General features: G+C 38.0%; 1 non-coding gene across 1 annotated transcript; it reads left to right on the top strand.

Annotated features, from left to right (window-relative positions):
• The first annotated feature begins 19,682 nt into the window (after positions 1-19,682).
• LOC145096449 (small nucleolar RNA R71) lies at positions 19,683-19,789 on the top strand. The gene has a single exon (XR_013703858.1). It is a non-coding gene; the product is annotated as a small nucleolar RNA R71 (small nucleolar RNA).
• The last annotated feature ends 3,090 nt before the right edge of the window (positions 19,790-22,879 follow it).

Raw genomic sequence — 22,879 nt, 5'->3', positions numbered from 1 at the left:
CCCCGATTTTGTTTGTGAAGAAGAAGGACGGGTCTTATCGGACGTGTATAGACTACCAGGAGTTGAATAAGGTAACGGTGAAGAACCGTTTCCCACTCCCAAGGATTGACGATCTCTTCGACCAACTTCAGGGAGCATCTTGGTTTTCCAAGATTGATTTGCGATCAGACTACCATCATATGAGATTCAGAGAGGAGGATGTGTAGAAGACGACGTTTCAGACTCGCTATGGCCACTATGAGTTGGCGGTGATGCTATTTGGGCTCACCATTGCTCCTGTCACGTTCATGGATCTAATTAACCGCGTATGCAGACCGATGCTCGATCGGTCTGTGATAGGTTTTATTGATGATATCTTGGTTTATTCCAAGACATAGGAGCAACATGAGGAGCACTTGCGAGAGGTATTGGATACCCTGAGGAAGGAGAGCTTGTACGCCAAGTTCTCTAAGTGTGAGTTTTGGTTGCGTGAGGTCCAATTTTTGGGGCACCTTGTCAACCAGAACGGTATTCTGGTCGACCCAGCCAAAATGGAGGTCGTTATGAGATGGGAGGTTCCGAGGTCTCCATCTAAGTTTCTGAGCTTCCTCGGTTTAGCAGGCTATTATCGGAGATTCATTCATGATTTCTCCAAGATAGCGGTACCCCTGACCCGGTTGACGAAGAAAGTTGTTGTCTTTCGCTGGGGGCGTGTGTTGGATAAGGTGTCTAAGTCCATAACTATATTTAGTATGTACTTGACCCGATTTGGCATGGTCCATTTGGGTTGCATGGCATCATGAAAATTGGATAAATATAGTGACAAAAGGACACTTATGGTTTGTTAATATATTATAAGTTCTAAAATATTAATATGAAATCGTATTATTTAATTAGTATTGATCAAGAATTAATTTGGAATTAATTTGGTGATCAAAAAGAGACTAATTAAATATATGGGGATTGATTTGTAAATCATTCATTCTTATATAGTGGGCTTATGGTCCATGATTCACTAGATTGGGATAGGACTCATTGGGTGCTCCATGGATGCTCTATGGAGGTTAAAACCCATGGATCATGGGGGAAATGAAAAGCCATGCACATTAGGGTTTACATGGTGTAACCGTACATGCGACACACTATATAAGCAACCTCATATGGAGAAAAATCGGCAACTAAGACTAAAAGGGTGAGGGCTAGCCAATTTGGTGATCAAGTGTTCTTCTCTTAAGTTATTCCAAGAGTTATGGTGTTGTCTGAAACATTTGAGTCATTACATTTAGGGTGCTAGGCTCATAAGGTCTTAAGGAATCCTAGCTACAAGAAAGGTATGTCATTCTACTAGATTTTGTATTACAAGTACCCAACGCCATGCAATTTAGGATGAGAACCTTGGAAAATCAAAATTGCATGAATATTAGAGAAAACATAGATCCAAGGTTTCTAGGGTTGCATGTACACCATAGGAGTGTTACAATGATCAAAACCCATCAGCATGAGCAGTAGGCAGTGTTCGAGACTTTGAGGCAGAGGTTGTGCGAGGCGCCGATCTTAGCCCTGCCAGAGGGCATTGAGGATTTTGTAGTGTATTGTGATGCAGAGAGGGCACATCATCACCTACGCCTCAAGGAAGTTGAAGCCTCACGAGGCGAATTACCTGACGTACGACCTGGAGTTGGGGGTGGTTGTTTTTCCCTCAAAATTTGGCGACACTAGCTCTATGGGGGTCCGTTGTACCATTTACACGGATCATAAGAGTTTGAGATACCGTATGGACCAGAAAAATATGAACATGCAGCAGTGACGGTGGTTGGATGTGGTGAAGGATTATGATTGTGAGATCGTCTACCATCCGGGGAAGGCCAATGTTGTGGCCGATGCACTTAGCCGCAAGGCATTCGCAGCCCCGATCAGAGATATCTGCTTGAGGATGACAGTAGTGATCCCGCTTTTAGAGCGGATTCGGGAGGCCCAACAGGAGGCTATGAAGGAGGAACACCGGAAGAGTGAGCGTATCGTGGGTCAGATTTCCTCTTTCAACTATGATAGTCGCGAGCTATTGACACTCCATTACAGAGTGTGGGTTTTGTACGCGGGCGGTGTGCGCCAAATCCTGATGGAGGAGGCGTACAAATCCAGATTTTCCATCCATCCCGAGGCAACGAAGATGTATAGAGATCTTCGTCTTGATTATTGGTGGCCCTGAATGAAGTAGGATGTAGCCTGGTACGTCGAAAGGTGCTTGACCTGCAGGAAGTCAAGGCCGAACACCAGAGACCTCACGGTAAGACTCAGCCATTGGATATCCCTGTGTGGAATGGGAGGATATTACTATGGATTTCATCACGAAGCTTCCCAGGACAGAACGGGGAGTGGATTCGATTTGGGTCATCGTGGATCAGTTGACCAAGAGTGCTCATTTCATTCCGATTCAGGAGAGCATTTTGGCCAAGAAGCTGGCCGACATCTACATCAGGGAGGTAGTAGCTCGACATGGGGTGCCCATTTCCGTGATTTCTGACCAAGATGTGTGGTTCACTTCCAGGTTCTGGAAGAAATTTCATGATGATTTAGGTACTCGTTTGCACTTCAACACGACTTTTCACCTGCAGACGGATGATCAGAGCGAGCAGAACAATCCAGACCTTGGAGCATATGTTGCGGGCATGCGTTCTTGACTTTAGTGGTAGCTGGGATACCTACCTCCCCTTGGCATAGTTTTCCTACAATAATAGCTACCACGCCAACATCAATCGTCCTCCCTTCAATATGCTTTATGGGAGGAAGTGCAGGATGCTGATATGATGGGGTGAGGTGGCATAGAGGGTCATGGGGAGTACCGAAGTGGTACTCGAGATGACATAGAAGATCCAGTAGGTTCGGAGTAGACTCCAGACAACCCAGAGTCAGCAGAAGAGCTACGCTGACAGACGTTGATTAGACCTTGAGTTTCAGGTAGGGGATATGGTCCTCCTAAAGGTGTCACCTTGGAAAGTTGTCATCCGCTACAAGAAACGGGGAAAGCTAGGCCCCAGGTACATTGGTCTATTGAGGTTTTTGTCACGGGTGGGCCGAGTTGCACATTGACTGGATCTGCCAGCCGAGCTTAGCCAGAACCAAAACACTTTTAATGTCTCCCAACTACGGAAGTGCTTAGTGGATGACTCTGTAGTGACATCACCGTAAGGGCTCAGAATGGATGTGGGAGTCAGAGTATGAGATGAGGGAGCACCACCCAGAACTATTTCTAGCCACAACAAACTTCGAGGAAGAAGTGTGAGATAAGTGGGGGACATTTGTAACGCATGGTTCCTGGTATGTATTTAATTCATAATTATTCATTTCTGTATAGAAACTCGACGAGTTGGAGGCCCTAAACTCATCAAGTAGAGATGGATCGGGATGCGGGTTAGGAAGTCTACTCGATGAGTTGAGAAGCCTCAACTCGATGAGTAGGCTAGAAGAATGAAACCCTAATTTTCTGGGTTTTGTACCGTATTTAAACACCTTAACCCCCATAAGCTGGCCTCATTTCCAGCCTCCATTTTCCCAAACCCTATCCTCGAAACCCTAATTCACTTTTGAGAGTTTTGAGCCAAATTTTGTGTATTCTTGGTGATTTTGAAGAAGAAGGTACTTGAATGTCACACCCCAAAACCATGAACGGCGGAAATGTTCTGGGGCGGAGAACATCATGTACAGTATCACAACAATGAATAGTAGTAAACAAGCAACAAAATCATCCATTGCATTAATAATATAATTTTAATACAAGTGTTCTGATATGTCTAATAGACACTAAAGTATAAATCAAAATGAAAGATGAGTCTTGAACGAGCTCCATCTTCTCTAAACCTTGCATCGGTACCTGTCTACTGTTGACCTGAGGATACAAGTTATTTTGAAAGAGAGTATCAGCTTTGAAGCAGGTGAGATCATAAGTATTTTAGTGTCATAATTTGTAAGAATGTATTTGTAAGTATGAGTATGTAAAAGTTTTGAATATCCTAGAAAACCCTACGCTTCCTACTGAAAGTAGCCTTCTACCAAGGCATCTAGTATCCGTGTGTGTGTCTCTTGTAAGAGTGTGTATTTCCCAAATCTGACTATCATTAACCAAAAATATAGTTTCTACATTACCGTGCATCGTGTGAATGTTCACGAAGTGAATGTAATGGGAAAATGAAATAGTACTATAGTGTAGCATCAAATAACTACAACCGCACTAACTGCCTTAAATCTATTGTAATTTAATGTAACATGTGATCGACCTGTATCCTGATACCAACTCTAGTAAAACGACGATGTAAGACGCCGTAAAGAATGACATTTGGCACCCGTAGACTTGCAAGTCCCACTGTAGCGAGCAGCAAGGTGTAGGATAGTGAATCCAGTATAGATCTATACGCAAACTCATACGCTCCCCAATTAAGGAGATTCTGGATACAAAAACAGTCATGACAGGAAGTGCCATGACCCGTTTAATGGTTCACATAACTGCATGAATGTATATGTAATGAATGCTAGCTGTATTGTATGTTCTCCCTCTGTCTAGCCTGTATGTTCTCTCTGTATAGTATTGTAATGTACTGTGTGTACTAGCTGTAATGTGTGTTCTCTCTCTATCTAGCATGTATAGTAATGTATTATGTGTACTAGTTGTACTGACTCATGAATGAACTGACTCATTGTGTGTTTCATTGTTCTAGTAATAGTTTTAGTATCTTCCTAAACTACCCATATGGTAGCTTACTAGTAATGTATGATCATGTTTGTAAACCCTTGCTACCCAAAGGTATGGAACTGGTTGAAAGAACTTTTATGTCTATATATGTATACATAATATATAACTAATAGATATCCGACCTTTGGACAGATAACCGATGCCTTATAACCACATCCCAACGAGGAAAAGGAGATAAAGCGAGCTAGTCTTCCTAAGTCCTTTAAACATTACTTATATAACGATACATATATAGGCATGCAATTGACAATTTAAAAGTATAAAATAAGTTTTGTAAAACCTTTGAAAAGTTTTATAACTAGGAAAAGATGACTTGATGTCAGTTTGTAGATCGATTTGAAAATAGTATGTTTGATGAGAACAATTTAAAGTATAAGGAAACCTTTGTTTTGAAAGACAATTGTAACAGAGTTTGAAAAGAAACATTCAGTATGTAAGACAGTTTGATAAAGAGTTTTAAACAAGTAAAAGCGTTTTGGAAAGCCATTTGAAGTATTTTGTCTGGTAAAATAGCTAAAAGAGTAGTAAATCCATGTGTAAGCTACTTATTAATCACATGTGATTGATATAATAACTAGCATGATTCAACTTGTATCCCCCATAAGAGCATTTAAAAACATTTAAAATATTGATTAAGGGGTATGAACTCACCTGTAGTTGGTGGTTTGGATGTATTGACTGTCGTAGGATGCTAAGTGCAAAGTGAAGACGTGTACACACTCAAGGATCCTAGTTAACATATAGTAGTATATATATGTATCTAATTAGTCTATAAACAACTAATTTACAAAGTTGAGACATCCTAGGACATGATAAACACTTTATATAAGTGTTATAAGTGCTAAGGAGTGCATCTAAGTGTTGTAGGACAAGGCCACTGAGTTTAGGGTTCAAAAGAACCCCTTTCATGAGTTTACTCCCTTAAGACCATAACCCATTGATTTTACGGTCATAAACCCTTGAGTTTACGGACGTAAGCTGATAACCTTTTGACCATTTGTTGATTTGAAGTCTTCTAAGTCATTCCAAGCATTCCTACTTCATGTTTAAGCCTTAGGAAGCGTTTGTGGCATCAAAACACTCCTAAATGGAGTTTACGGCCCATGGACCATTTCTCCATGTGTTTGCTGCTGTAAACTCCTATGGACCATGGTATTTTGATGTTTTCTAGTCTTAAACACTTCAAGGTATAAGTCTAGGCTAGATTCTAGGCATAAGGAAGGAATATGGGTCATCATAACACATTTTGGGGTGTTTACGGTTTTGGGAGATCCCCAAAATGTAAACACATATAAATGAGACATTTTGGTGATTTTTATGTGCTAAACATATCAAGGTAAGGTTCTAGGTTAATTTCCAAGGCTTATGAAAGGATAAGGCACACTTTGGCACCAAAATTAGGGTTTACGACCCAAGATGTTCTTGGACCGTAAACACCCTTGATCCTTGGTTTCTTGGATGTTTTCTTGGTATTCAGAAGTGTAACAAAGCTTATAAGACTCTAGGATAGAAGCACTTACAAGGTAAAAGCTTGAAAAGGTGCTAAAATTCAAAGAACACTAGTGTGTGTTTTTGGTGAAACTTGAAGATTGACCCTTTTGGAATGATTTCACGGTTAGAAGTGTGTTAAAACACTAGATTAAGTCATATAACAACTTAAGAAGGCTAGACACACTTACTAGATTGAAGATCTGGAAAAACTTTTGGATGATACTTGAGAGAGAATTGGATTTGGATCTTGAGATTTGGAAAAAGTGTAAATAATGACCAATTGTCATATATATATATATATACTCCCAGATTTAGGGTTTTTGGCTGTAAATATGTTATTCAGGAAGTAAACTCTAATTTCTTGGAGTTTTGGAATAACAGTGTTGCACAATAAATCCTAAGGCATCCTCTCTCCTGATATCACCTGAAGTGTAAATCCTAAATTTCTCAAACTTGTTCCAAAAAGTTTGAAACTTCGCAGCAACTTTTTTGACTTCTATTGAATTGAAGGGTTGTACAAAATAGAAATTTCGGTTTGTTACATTGAAGAAGGAGCTTTATGTGACCAAATCGTCCCTAGAGTCCAGATCTATGACCCCCTGGCTTATCTTGAAGTTTTGATGGCTTTTGGAGTTGGATCTAAGCCATTTTGAGTTAGGGTTAGAGCTTATTTCTTCTAGGATGGGTCTTAATGGGTAAAGTCAGAAACTTTACCCTCATAGATGTGTATTTGATCCAGATCTGGAATATGGGACTTAGATTTGAAGAATAATGAATTCATTAAGAAGGCATAACAGACTGAAGAACTCGACGAGTTCATAAAGGAACTTGGCAAGTTGAGTCGAAGTGTCCCGATTCTGTTAGAGGAAGGACTCGACGAGTTCAAGGATGGACTCGATGAGTTAATTTGGAAAGTCTCGATTCTGTTGATAGGAGGAACTCAACAAGTTCATGAAAGACCTCGATGAGTTGGATCAAGATTTCAGGGTTTTATGATTTATGGACTCGGCGAGTTGAAGGGCCAACTCGACGAGTTGAGTCAACTCAGAATGTTGACTTTAAACATAATGTTGACTTTAACTTTGACAAAACTTGACCCTTAAGGGGGTCATAAGTATGAAAGGGTAATTAAGGAAATCTTTTATGTATAGGAGCTTGAGTTCGGTTGATTGTTGGAGCCGTGGATTTTCAGCTATTTTCCGATATTCGAGGTGAGTAACCTTCTAGTAGAACTGGGTCGAAGGCACCTATGCCGACCCACTAATAGCTGATTATAGTAGAGACGATTGTCTTTGTGATAATTTTCTGGTATGACACTATCTGTTATGATTTATGTGCTAGTATGATATGATATTTTGTGATATTGGTAGGAAGGGTGGATTAGACCCTGTAATAGGTTGAGATAAATCAGAGGGTAGGTCGGGCACCCATATACGTCTGACAATATGATTGTGATATGTTATTATGTGGTAGTGTTAGGGGTGGTGAAATAGTCACCTTACCTGGTTGAGATAAACTAGAGGGTAGGTCGGGCACCAAAATATTCCTGGCAGGGTAGGTCGGGCACCCAGATATGCTTGACAGGGGTAGGTCGGGCACCCCGGTATGCCTGACATGGGTAGGTTGAGCATCCAGGTATGCTCAACAGGGTAGGTCGGGCACCCAGATTTGCCTAACATCATAATTATTGTATGGTATGTGGTATGATGGGGGAACTCACTAAGCTTTGTGCTTACGGTTTTCACTTTTGGTTTCAGGTACTTCTTCTTCAAAAGGAAAGGAGCCGACACAATTGCAACACATCACACCATGATTTCTGCACATGAGATCTTTGGGAGTTATATTCTGATGTTGTTTTATCATGACATGTTTTGACTATCGATACATTGGTTTTGATATGAGTTGATACTATGGATGTTTTTAGACAATTGGTTTTATAATTATTAAATTAAAAATGAAATTTTGGTCTTGAATTTTTGGATGTTACAGAAGAGAAGAGTGACATCTCTTATACATTATATATATATATATATATATATATATATATATATATATATATATATATATATATATATATATATATATACACATATATATATATATATATATATATATATATATATATATATATATATATATATATATAAACTAGTTATATATAAAAAGTCTAGTGGAATCCAAGGCGTCCAAAAACTTGTACATGATTTATTAAATGATACCATACTATTTAATAATTAGTCTCTACTCTCTTGAAATATTATTTTCATAAAATAATAATTATTCACTAACTAATTACAAGAGTTGATTTAATTTATTAATAATTAAATTACTAATAAATAATCAGTAAGTGAGAACTTGCTAAATGTGTGACCATATAAGATCATATGTTATTGGAAAACATCATTCTAATGATTCTTGAGCATATAGATCCAACACTTACTTCCAATGAACATCTAGCAAGTCCAAGAATCCAAGCAATGCTTGAACTTCCGTGGGCAATGACTTTTTCAACACATCAACCTGGTTCTCGTTGATATCTATCTTTTTAATAGAAAAATTTATTCTTCCAAAACATCCCTGATAATGTTCAACCTTACCTCAACATGTTTCGTCCTTTTATCATAGACATGGTTGTTTGCAAGATGAAAAACACTTTGACTTTTACAAAACAAGATAAGCTTATCCACCTTCAATCCAAAACTTTGAGCAAGACTGTGTAATTGCATGCACTCTTTTATCCCTTTAGTCATTGACGTCTACTCTACTTTAGTTGTAGGCAAAGCAACAATAGGTTATAACATTGGCTTCCAACTTATAACACATCCGAAAAATAGTAAAGGTATATCATGTAAGTGATATTCTTTTCACAAGATCACCACCAACCAAGCCATTATTTTGTGTGTTAGCACCATAAACAAGAAAAATGTTAGTGGTGGTTGTCGCAGCCTACAAGTAAATAACCTTATACTCTAACACATTTTATGGTTTGTTGTGGTAAAGAGATAGAATCCACAAAGATTGGTTTAGTTTGTTAATATATAAAATCTAATCGCAAAGGTATTAGTAAAACGACAATTAAGCATCGCAAATGTGTTTAGAAAGTTATACCTGCTTCAACATGCCGTAAGGTTGTAGCTAGCAACCACAGATGGGAGTGTCAATCCCAAATAGATGTAAACGTATCTCTCCTACTCACTTAAGACTTAACAATTATAGGTCGAGAGTTAGCTTAACATCTTTCAGCATGTTGTTGAATCGTGTCTCATCTTACTCCTGTTGCGAGGGCCTCCCCTGGTTGGTCGTGTTTTTATTCTCGTTGTACTCATACATGTTTACTTATATTGTATATGTATATATTATTATCTGATACGTATGTATATATATATATATATATATATATATATATATATATATATATATATATATATAATTAGTTGTTTTGCGTAGCCGAGTATTTGGGCAGAGTATCCACCAGGTACTACGCTTATCCAAAGGGTGGCTATAATAACTACTTAGAGTAACAACATTTCCTGGAAACTGTCCAGCGTAACAACTAGGTATGACCTGATCTATCAGTGTGAATCAGTATAACAACTATGCATAATATTAGCTATAAAGTTGGGCAGATTATCATCCTAATTTTAAGAGCATGATTATTTAACTATAAATAGTAACAATTATGTAATAGTTGCATTTTAACATGTATTCCAACTCCCCCCCCCCCTAAAAAAGGTTTGGAAAATGAGGCTGTGAAATTACTTGTAATTCATGAAACCGTTGATGTAGTGTAGAATTTGGGAGTTCAGAACTCGAGAGACGCTTCAAGAGTTAGTGGCATAGAAATCGAGGGAGAATATGGTGTGTATTGAGGTGTGAGAAAAGATCAGTATGAGCTTGCTATTTATAAAGAGTTTTTGAGATGCGTGCCACACAATGTGCATTAACCACCAGGTGTTGAGACGTGTCCTTTTCATATGGTGCCATGTCATTCGTATCCTGGAGAACCGGGGTGTCAGAATGCACATCGCGCGCTGCGTGCGGATGCACACGAGATATTTTTATAAAACTTGAAAATTTGTAACTCCTGCATACGAACTCCATTTTCAATGATTCTTATATATTCGTGTAGGTCTCGACGAACTCTACAACTTTCCTTTTGATCGTTTTGGCTAGTTTTACTTCCGTTTTCCGACAAGTTTTTATTATCGCTATGATTTTATAAAAATCATAACTCTCCCATACGGTTTCCGAATCAAGCGTTATCTGTCTCATAATTCTTACTTTAAGTAGTACTATAATTGCCTAGTAAGTGACTTTTTTTCCAAAAGTCGACTATTCTCCTTGTAGTTTTCGTTGTTGTAATTTCTTAAGTACGGTAGATTTTTATTTACTGTAAAAGTCATATCTCACTCATACCGAGTCAGATTGTTGAGATATTTATATTTATGGGACCGCGGTAGCTTTTATATTCTAAATATCTTAACCTTCTCTCAAAGTGGTGTGAATTTTTGTGCACTTATTTTTTAGTCTAGTGGTTGATGTAAATAAGGACGAAAAGTTTTGAATATACTGAAATATATTGGGTGGTTACAAGAGTGTCCTTATTACATCTTCATGTTTTATTGTTAAATACTAATGACTATTGATGACGTATTTTCCCAGTTGTCACACTTTGACAGAATTGATCGTCATGGTTTCCCATTTACTCAAGACTTGGCTATTGATGTCATTCTTAACTTTATAACTAGTGCATACAAGCAGTGCAGTATGAACTACCATATGAATGGTTTAGAAAAGAGTATTAAGGAGCTTCATGGGATGCTCAAGACAGCTGTGGAAATCATTGTTCCACGTTGGAACACAAGTTCAACCACTCTTCTTCTGGCTATTAGGGAAGTTGGTGTCAAAAGAAAGAGGTCCTCTCATCTCAATGTCAAGGGCAAAAGGAAAGGGTAAGTTGGTAATTCCAACCATACAAAGGACGTTTCTGACATACCTCCAGTTAATGACCCTAAAAAAGTCATTTTCTATTACTTCCAAGAGAAGCTTCATTGGATACATAGCTGCTCTAAGTATCTGGAGGATCTTAAGAAGAACAAGGCCAAGGGTGCTGACACTTCAGGTATGTTTTCAAGTGAATTACATTTGGCCTCTACTTCTAATAATTGGATACTTGACACAGGATGTGGAACCCACATTTATTCTAATTGATGTGTGTAAAACGAACTATTTTTTAATCCTACTTATAAAATTTAAATTAATCACACAAAAGGCAGTGGACCTGTCTATTGGTGGTATAGTTCTGGTAAGCAGGGTATCGAACTCTGGGAACGGCAATTTTAACTAATTACTAAAATTATCTAATAGCAACTAACAAATAATAAAAGAGAGGGTTTTCTCGAGTTTTACAAGACTAGAAACTTACTAACTAATACTTAAACTAATTAACTAAAAACTAGATAAGCAAAGATTCAACTAAATTCAATAATGAAGGAGACTTCTGTTTAGGTTCAACTCAATTGATCCTATGGTTGACTTTATGGTAATAGTGCAACGGATTAATTCTTCTATTGGCTACCAATTCAGGTGATTAGGTTCACATTCACTACACTAATCCTTAGAAAACAAACTAACTCAAATAGTGGCAATTGTCTAAATTAATTTAATTCCCTAGGTTCAGGAGTGCAAACAAGCCAAGCTACTCGCGAGCTACTCGTGATCGGATCGTTAAAAGCTCGGCTCGAAATCGATTTTAAACGAGCCCGAGACGAGCTCGAGCTTAATATTATGCTTGTTTATTAAACGAGCTCAAGCTCGAGCCTATGTCATTAAGCTCGATTAGGCTCGCGAGCCTAAACAAGCCTTTACATAATATAGTTTATTATTATTTATATATATTAAAATAAAAATATATTAGAGGAATTACGAATTTAGGGTATTAGTAAACCAGCTTCTTAACGAGCTCGAGCCGAGCTTATGCTTATTTAGGCACGTCAGATAAAAAACGAGTCGAGCCCGAGCCCGAGCCGAGCTTGGATAATTCTTTACGAGCTCAAGCCGAGCTCAGTACAAGAAAGCTCGAATCGAGCCGAGCTCGAGCTCGAGCTTCATATAACTTAAACGAGCCCGAGTCAAGCCTGGCTAGGCTCGGGCTCGGCTCAGCTTGTTTGCACCCATACCTAGGTTATTTATTAGGGTTAATTAAGACTTGTAATGGCTAACTAATTTGGACCTTTAGTTAACCTCTTGTTGATGGTTCATCACACAAGCTCACACGTAAATTTACCTATTTTCTTATTAATTATAGTTTCACATTCGCTAATCCTAGTCATATAATAATGTGTTCACATAAATTATATGAGGTAAACAATTAAGAGATGTTCATGCAACTTAATTATCTTCCTATTAACAGAAAAATAGTTATCATTCATACATAAGGTTCTTTAACAAGCTTAAATTAACAAAATCACCAATATTAAACTAATCCTACCATAAATCAAACCATAGTCTCGACATTGTCTCCCCAACAGAAGTTAAAAGGTTTTAGCTCATGATTGAGGCAATTGAAAGCATAAAAACAAAATCTATATGTATATACATGATGAAAAACAATAGATTAAGAATAATGAAAATTGCCTCTAATCTCCTTCGGAATCGGATTTAGGGTGGGATCTTCGTTCTCTAGGTCTTCTCTGACTTTAATTCGCAGCTTTTCTCCCCAAGGGTTCTCTCGATTCCGTTGTATCGATCTGAAAAGCCATATTTATAAATTCAACCCGACTCGTCGAGTCCATGACCGACTCATCGAGTCCATCACTTAATCCCCGTCTGCGGAAAGTCAAGGATTCCTCAGCTTCGTGAATCTTCATAGCGACTCGTCAAGTCGATGCTAGAAACGCCGAGTTCCTTCCATTTTTTGGTCTTTTATTCTTTTGATCATTCCAAAACTTCCCGATGGTTACTCCTGCTTCGTTTTGCTTTCGAGCATTCCTTTTGGACTGAAAACACAATTCAAACACTTTTAAGTATCTTTTGTCCATAATATGCAAATAAATAGCTAATAAATGATAAAAATCAATATTAAATAAAGGGCTAAATATGCACATATCAAAATACCCCACACTTGACTTTTGCTTGCCCCCAAGACCAACTTAATTTTAGCACACTAATATCATATAAGACAATCCCAATCAAACCCATCCATTATGTCAAGACCGCAACGCATACATTTGTGTCTAAAATTTTTCCTAAGGACCCCCTTAATCCTAAATACTTACAGTCCTCATAAACACTCGCCCACTTCTTTTGAACAATGCTCATTTTATGCATCCCTCCGAATCCATCCCCAAAAAAACTTTCTTAACCTCAAGTTAGTTTTGGTTAAATCCCCAAGCATACATATGATAAAATATCCTAGAAAAGAAAATTACAAATAAAAGACAAATACAACTTTTTATTGAATCTTTTATACTTTGTAGCTTTTCTTCATGATATTCTTCTTTGTCTTCATAGCTTTGTAGATTCTTTATTCAAACATTTCATCACTCTTTTTTTTTCAACTTTTTTTTTCTCTTTTTTTTTGTTTTTTTTCAACACACTTTTTTTCACTCAAACTAAAAACCTAGAGAAAAAAAACACATGCTTACGCAAGGGGACTTAACTTCATCCTTTATTGGCTAAAGATATTAGTCCAGCGTGCAATGACTACTTAACCTCTCCTGGATACATTTCTGGTACACGATGCTAACCATGTTGCGATCCTCAAACTAAGCGAGGTTGTGTTTTTGTCCCATGATTTCACTAGAATAAAGGGGGCCACAAATGCATTATAATGTGTATAGGCTCAACTAAACATTTAGTTCTTCAAAGAATCATCGAACATAATCCTAGCATGAAGCCTAATTGCATTTACCAAAATTTTCTAAATTAAGTCCAAGTAATTTAATGCAATTTTTTTAAAAAAAAAAAAAATTAAGAGTAAATTAGGATTCTAAATTAACTAATGTAATGTAACCAACCCCTACCCCACACTTAGTTCATGCAATGTCCCCATTGCATGTTATGCATGAAAAAGAACATAAAAATAAAGAGGGAATTGGAACAAACTCCCCTGGGATAGTAGTGGCGAGGCTGATCTTCTTTAATTTAGCTCCATCTTCAGCTGACTTTAGACATGGGAACAGCTCATCCATGCTTTGGGTGTCATGTCATGTGTGGTTGAAAGCTCCAAAAATGCAGGAAAAACTCTCGGAAATTTCCAGAAATCACTCTTCAAAATAAGAACCAAACGCCGTGGGATGTAAGCATCAAGTTAGCAGCGAAGCGGTGAAAGTCGTATCAACTCGTCGAGTCAGTGGGCATACTCGGCAAGTTGTAGCGGGAAAGTGCAGAAATCGCGGTTTTACTTTTGGACTCGTCAAGTCAGTAGATGAACTCGGCGAGTCAGCCGCTTGGTGAAAATACTTCGCTTCCTGCTCCAGATCTGTTTGTATAGACTCCAATTACTTCAAATTTGGATTAATTCTAATACTCCTGTACAGTAATAAGACTCATTTTAATGCTCCTTATGACCGGACTCAATACTTGGACTTAATTAACCCTTTCGCTTAGACTCGAAACTCCTATAACTCTCGAGACCTTTTAGACTTGACCCATTCCAAATTCTGAAAAGAAAACTAAAAACAACCCTTGAGAACATAAATTAAATAAATCCTAACGTACTTAAAATTCAAACAACCAAAACCAAACAAATAAAAATAATAAATTGTTCAACAAAACATAAATAAAAATAAACTAGTCTTCATCCTCTTCCTCATTATCGTCGCTTCCATGCATAGCTCGACTTCCTCCGGCTCCACTACGCCTCGTGCTAATGACCTCGTCCCAAGATGGAATGTAGGGGAAGTTACCCTTATCAATGTGTGGAATATGAAGATGATCAAAAAGCCGAACTTGGGATTCGTTGCTAAATTTATACCCCTCGCCATTAGATATTGAAGCCGCCTTATCTCGACATTGTACCAATCCATTGGTACTTCGTCATGATCAACCGGAATCACCGGCGGTTCCTCTTCTACTTCCCGCTCATGCCTCCTCATTCGCTGAACCGACTCCGCGGGACCAATTACCACGTCATCATGGGGTATGATAAGATATCCTCCACCAATATCCTCGACAATCCTTGCCTTTCTAAAAAGTGTGGTACTAAAAGGAGGGGTTGGAACCTCCGTTAACATCCCCATGCTCCCGCACCCATTAATCCACAGGAATGAGCCAAACGGGTCACAAACATCCCACCATTAATCTTTGATGTTTTGCAGTCCTTAACCGCCCCTTCACTTAAATAAGTGGCGAAACACCATGGAATGTTACAGAAAACGTTTGGTGTGATGATGCACCAAAGGTAGAAAACATCAAGGTTTGGAACCTTGTTGTCATCTTTCCTTTGGTTAATTGTGTTGGCTATTAGGAAGTGGATAAGACGGTGGGTGGGTGATCGGATGCTACCGTCTTGGGCAGATTTAAGAATATAAACCTTGTTGGCGATAATGTTCCACCAATTTGAGCTTGTAATGCCATCCGAGAACACCTTGTGAGAGTGTTCCAAAAATGTACCAAAGGCAGCTGTATTGACAAATTGTTGGTCATAAATTCCCAAACGCCAAGCAAGTTCTACCATGGAGCATTGGCGGACCTCGCCCCCAAGACAAAAAGTGAGGCTCCCGGGGTTATAACAATCTTCTCCACCTCGAAAAGTAATCGTGGAAAAGAACTCCCAACAAAGCTCTTGAAATACCGGCTCCTGGATCCAGAAAAGCCGGCTCCATCCATAACATATTATAGAATCGCTATTATAGACAAAATTTTTCATCAAATAAGGTGCCAATTCTTCTTCGTAATGAACCTCTCCAAGCCATCCCCAGTTTATGGCATTAGGCACGTAGATGTCTTTCCTCTTGATTTCAGCGAGCATTTTCTTCCATCTAGTCATGGTTGATTTGGATTCAACCCTTGGGAAATCTAACCAAGGGTGATCCCCTTGGCTACCTTGAGAAGTTTGACCCCTAAAAAACATGGTTCCTGCAAAACAAATAACAAACAATCCAGAAAACACAGAAACACATAAAAACAAAATAAATCTGGGTTCACGATTGGACTCGTCGAGTCCATGAATAGACTCGGCGAGTCTGATGAAGTGCTCGAGTCAGTCGGTGGGTCTGTGAAATTTCAACCATAAAAACTCAAAATTAGTCCAAGGGTTTGTCCAGGAATGTGTATACAACATATTAGTGCAAGAACATTCATCCAAAACACCATAATTATGTCAAAATCAAAACCCTAAAAATTCTAAAACTCCAAAAATGGGTGGTCTATCAAATTGATAGTTCCAAACATCTAAAAATCATGACTTTAACAGCAATATTGAAGAAATTAAGTACCTTGCTTGATGAAATTCGAAAAATTAGGCGAAAATTGGAAGAAATTGATGAATGCTTGAGAGAGAAAGAGGTGCACGACGAGTGTTTCGGCTGAGATGTGTTCCAAATTAGGGTTAAAACCCTAGTTTTACCAGATGTAAAAATATTATTATTTGTTTCAGTAAATAAAGTCGACTCGTCGAGTCGAGGTCAGACTCGGTGAGTCAGGTCGCGAATGAAAGTTATCCGGATTTTGAATAGACTCGTCGACTTAGGGTCCCAACTCGCAGAGTCACTTGCAATCTTTTTGAAAAATTATATGATTTTGTCATCTCTTCGTAAAAATATTCATTCCACCCCACACTCAGACCACACTTACCCTCAAGCAATCATTTTTTGATGATTTAGAAGATGAAAACAGAAAAATCCTAAGAAAATCAAACAAAAACTAAAACGAAAATGATAAAGGAAAAAGAAAGCAAACTCTCATAACGGGTTGCCTCCCGCCAAGCGCTTCTTTTTGAGGAGTCTTTAGCTGGACTCCCTCCCACTCTATGTTTCTTTGTTGTTCTTCATCGGGATGCCATGCTTAATCTTTTGTTGCTTATATTTCGTTTTGTAAACGTGTATTTTCCTCTTGTATGCTCTTCTCAATTCCTCTTTCCTCTTCTTTTGAGCATTATTTTCAGATTCACTCCTATCCCTTTTCACACTTCTTTTTCCTCACCCCTTTACTACGACCCATTTCTAGCATTTTTTCTTTGTCAACCTCGAATTCTCATTCAATTTCTACTTCATCATCTCTCGAATTGAAGGATTCTCCCTCAGTCTCATCCCTCACTAAAGAGTCCGGTGGTTCAAATGTGAATACTTCATAAATAGTAGAGATGCGGGCAGGAGACTTTGTTCTTTTAATTGTAGGCAACAATATTTCCTGATTAGCAATTTGTAACGCTAGGGAAGAATTAGTCAAATCATCAGCCCTTGCACTCTCCTTTTCTCCCATGCTTGCCTCGTCGTCAAGTCGAATTTCTTCATCTTTTTGTATCATCGTATCAAGGTAAGCTATTAGATCGTTTTGGAAGTCACCATAATTTTTAACAATTTCGCCTTCTGCTGCTGGACCTTCCAAAGGATCAGGAAATATTTCATGTAGAGGACAGCAAAAGAACTTGTAAATAGCAGGTCAAGGTTGTCCATATTACTGAACTTTTCGAGTGGACTCGTCGAGTCTGTCGATGCGACTCGGCGAGTCGGTGCGTATTCCACAAATTTCATTGTTTCTTCAAGATCAGTTTCCTCCAACAACTTCTCTATCTCCTCTAAATCTTTTTCAGCATCAAAATTTTCTCCAGAAGATAGTAGAAATTTATTTGGATTTTCTTCTTGTAAAAGTGCAAGCTCTTTTTCTAGTAATTCGTCATCCAAATCAATGGAGGAAACTTCTTCTTTTCTTGTTTCTTCCTTAATATCTTGTGTAGCCTTAAACACTGCCGATTCATCTCCTACCCTTAATGTTTGTGTGGACTCGCATACATCTACTAATGCACACGCGGTGTTCAAAAATGGTCTCCCAAAAATAATTGGAACTTTGGGGTCTTCTTCCATGTCAAGTACTACAAAATCCACGAGGAATACAAATTTGTCAACCTTTATGAGAAGATCTTCACAAACACCTTTTGGACGAAGGATTGTCTTGTCTGCTAGATGGATCTTCATAGTAATAGGCTTTGGCTCCGGCAAATTCAACTTCTTGAAGAAAGAATATGGCATTAGATTAATACTTTCACCTGAATCGGTCAATGCCTGAGTAGCAATTATGTTTCCAAATTGACAAGGAATCGAGATGCTTCCCGGATCACCCCTCTTTTCTGGTAGTTCATTCAGAAATACTTCGACAACTTCTTCCATGTTTTGTCTAGTAGAAAAGAGATATTTAAGCAAAGTTGCATATTTAGGCGTTTGAAGTATCGTTTCCACAAACGGAATGTTCACTTGGAGGGTCTTCACATGCTCTATAAATCTTTGATACCGTTGAATCTGCTCATCTGGTGTGGCTCGGATCGGAAATGGCAAAGGGGGCCTGTATGGTTTTGAAAGAGAAATGTTTTTCGCTTCAGCTCTCGGACTCGTCGAGTCCATGTAGTCGACTCGGTGAGTCGAGTTGGATTTGCTTGAATCGCCTTTAACCATTTCTTTTGCTTGCTCATTATTGGGGTTCTTCTAGATAGAGGTCGAAGATTTTGTCAGAATCGGTGGCTATTACATTTATATGCACCATTTTTGGATTTTGTTCGGTATTGCTAGGAAGTCCACCAAGTGTTCTTTGATTGATTTGTTGTTCCAGCTGACCTATCTGTTCTTCAATGTTATTAATGGAGGCTTGCTAATTCCTAAGTAAGTTTTGTTGATCTTTCATCATAGCTTGATGATCTTTAAGCATATATCGTTTCTCCTTCAATTCATTATCAGTATCATTGTGCCTCTTCTCGGACGCATCCACAAACCTTGTGAACATCTCCTCCAAATCAGCTCTTTTTTCAATAATTGGTTGCTCTTTTTGATATAAAGCCCTCTCTCTTTTCTTGAACTTCTCCTCCTTTGCCTTTTTGTATTCGTTATACGGGAGCCATTCCTTCTTTGGTTTCCGCCAATTATCATCAAATCTATCGCCACTTGAATAGAATACTTGAGCCTTCTTGTTTCCATTCTCATCCAAGTCAAAATTATTAATGAGGTGAGGTCCACTACAATTCTGACATCTAACTCGAATAGCATGGATTGTTTGATCCATCGTAGTTATCCTTCTATCTAAACTATCTAGTTTAGCCATCATTGCCGCCATGCCATCGTTAACCGTGTTCACTACCCCCTTAATTATTTCATTTTATGGGTTGTGATATTCTCTAGAATGTTTAGAGAACTCCTCAATTAATTCCTTGATCACCGGGGGTGCCTTCTTTGTGAGGGGTCCTTGCGAGTCAAGGAGCTTCCGAGTTGTAACATTGACTCCATCATAGAAGATGGAGACTTCTTGTTGACTATTTAAGTCGTGATGTGGGCAATTCCTTAATAAACCTTTGTACCTCTCCCACGCCGTATAAAGTGATTCGCCCGCTTGTTGCTCGAAATTGGCTATGGCCTTTTTCAACTTGGATATTTTTGATGGTGAACTCTTCTTTCATCTTGGCGCAAGTCGTGATGGATCCAGGAGGTAGTGATTTTAGCCAATCCTTTGCAGCGCCTTTAAATGTGATTGGTAACATGTGTAGCAAAACGGTGTCGCGGGCCACATTTGGAATGTTGAAATAGTCGACTATGTCGATGACCTCTTCTAAGTGCTTGTATGCATCTTCATGATCTTTTCCATAAAATGGAATCTCTTTGAGTTGGGCAAGTATGTGGCCCTTGAGTTCGAAATTGGCGTTTGCGGGAATCGCGGGTTGCACGAGTCCCGGGCCGGTGTCTTCACACATCTTCTTCTTCCATTCCTTCATGGGGACTTCATCGATGTTAGCCATGAGAATAGCTAATTCGTCGTCGGAATCGGAATCGTGCCCGATTGTAGGGTCTTCTTCTCCTTCGGTTTCGTACTCAGTGTCCTCTTTGATTGGGTCGTCGCTTGCTAAAGAGGCGTTGGATTCTCCGACTTTCTTGCCCTTTTTTCTTGCTAAAAACGGATTTAAGATTCCTTAGTGGTGAGTTCTTCGGTTTTTCGGGATCTCCAATTGTTATGCCTTTGTTTCTTCTAAGTGTTGCTTCCGGATCGTCAAAAGGTGGGATCAGTGGTGTGCCTCCTCCCCTGGTCATAAACGTTTTTCAAACAAAAAGAAAGACACGCGTAAAAAGAACAAAAGAAAATTAAAAGCGAAAATTTTCTGTTCAGCGATGGACTCGTCGAGTCTGTTCGAAGGGACTCGGCGAGTCGAGTGCAAAAATAGCAAAAAATTTTAAACAAAATTTCCTAAAAACTACTAACTAAAATTCAATCCTAATGCTAAATCTAAAAAAAATAGTAACTTTGTGCAAGAAAAATCTCACACAAAGGATCGATAACAATAGTAATCAATTCGAAGTTGGAACCGTTCCCCGACAACGATGCCAAAAACTTGATGTGTGTAAAACGAACTAGTTTTAATCCTACTTATAAAATTTAAATTAATCACACAAAAGGCAGTGGACCTGTCTATTGATGGTATAGTTCTAGTATGCAGGGTATCGAACTCAGGGAACGACAATTTAAACTAATTACTAAAATTATCTAATAGCAACTAACAAAAAATAAAAGAGAGGGTTTTCTCAAGTTTTACAAGACTAGAAACTTACTAACTAATAATTAAACTAATTAACTAAAAACTAGATAAGCAAAGATTCGACTAAATTCAATAATGAAGGAGACTTCTTTTTTGGTTCAACTCAATTGATCCTATGGTTGATTTTATGATAATAGTGCAATGGATTAATTCTTCTATTGGCTACCGATTCAGGTGATTAGGTTCACATTCGCTACACTAATCCTTAGAAAACAAACTAACTCAAACAGTGACCAGTTGTCTAAATTAATTTAATTCCCTATGTTATTTATTTGGGTTAATTAAGACTTGTAATGGTTAACTAATTTGGCCCTTTAGTTAACCTCTTGTTGATGGTTCATCATACAAGCTCACACGTAAATTTACCTATTTTCTTATTAATTCTAGTTTCACATCCGCTAATCCTAGTCATATAATAATGTGTTCACATAAATTGTATGAGGTAAACAACTAAGAGATGTTCATATAACTTAATTATCTTCCTATTAACAAAAAAAATGGTTATCATTCACACATAAGGTTCTTTAACAAGCTTAAATTAACAAAATCACCAATATTAAACTAATCCTACCATAAATCAAACCATAGTCTCAAAATTGTCTCCCCGACAGAAGTTAAAAGGTTTTAGCTCATGATTGAGGCAATTGAAAGCATAAAAACGAAATCTATATGTCTATACATGATGAAAAACAATAGATTGAATTAAGAATAATGAAAATTGCCTCTAATCTCCTTCGGAATCGGATTTAGGGTTTGATCTTCGTTCTCTAGGTCTTCTCTGACTTTAATTCGCATCTTTTCTCCCCAAGGGCTCTCTCGATTCCGTTGTATCGATCTGAAAAGCCGTATTTATAAATTCGACCCGACTCGCCGAGTCCATGATCAACTCATCGAGTCCATCAATTAATCCCTGTGTACGGCAAATCAAGAATTCCTCAGCTTCATGAATCTTCGTAGCTACTCGTCGAGTTGATGCCAGACTCGCCGAGTTCCTTCCATTTTTTGGTCTTTTCTTCTTTTGATCATTCCAAAACATCCCGATGGTTACTCCTGCTTGTTTTTGCTTCCGAGCATTCCTTTTGGACTAAAAACACAATTCAAACACTTTTAAGTATCCTTTGTCCATAATATGCAAATAAATAGCTAATAAATGATAAAAATCAATATTAAATAAAGGGCTAAATATGAACATATCACTAATGTACAGGGGCTAAGACAAAGTAGGATGCTAAGGCATGTAGAGATTGACTTGATCATGAGAAACAAGAGCAGAGTCTTTGTTACCAAGAATGGAGATTACAAGCTTTCATTACCTTCTAGTTTTCAGTTGTTTAAAAAGATTGTTGCTATTTTCCTTAGATGGAAATAAACATTATTTCATTTTATGCATTGTGTATGGATGGTTTTACTTTTGGATTTGATAATAATGATGCTTCTATTTTGGTTTACAAAGATAATGCTCTTTGTTTTAATGCAAGTCCTTGTAATGATATATATGAATATATGATTGGTGTAAGTAGAAACGATAACTTAATCTTAAATGTTGGCTCATCTACTTTGCATAAATCATGTATATGGCATTGTTGTCTTGACTGTGTAAACAAGAAGAGAATCGCGAAGTTACAACCATATGGAATCTTGGAACCATTTAACCTAGAGTTTTATGGAGATTGTGAATCTTGTTTACTTGGGAAGATGACAAAGTCTCCTTTCACATGTAATTGTGAGAGAGGGACATATCTGTTGTACATTATCCATTCGAATGTATATGGTCCATTCAGACATATCACCAGACACGGTGAAAGATAATTTGTCATATTTATTGATGATTTCAGTAGATATGGATATGGTTACTTGATTAAACATAATTCTAAGACATTTGAAGTATTCAAGAAATTCCAAAGTGAAGTTGTGAACTAACTGGGCAAGAA

The sequence above is a fragment of the Lactuca serriola genome, chromosome 3, assembly GCF_051521515.1.
Source record: "Lactuca serriola cultivar US96UC23 chromosome 3, Lser_US96UC23_V15, whole genome shotgun sequence".
Classification (NCBI taxonomy): Eukaryota; Viridiplantae; Streptophyta; class Magnoliopsida; order Asterales; family Asteraceae; genus Lactuca; species Lactuca serriola.
The sequence above is the reverse complement of the archived record's forward strand: the minus strand, read 5'-3'. Positions and strand labels throughout refer to the sequence as shown.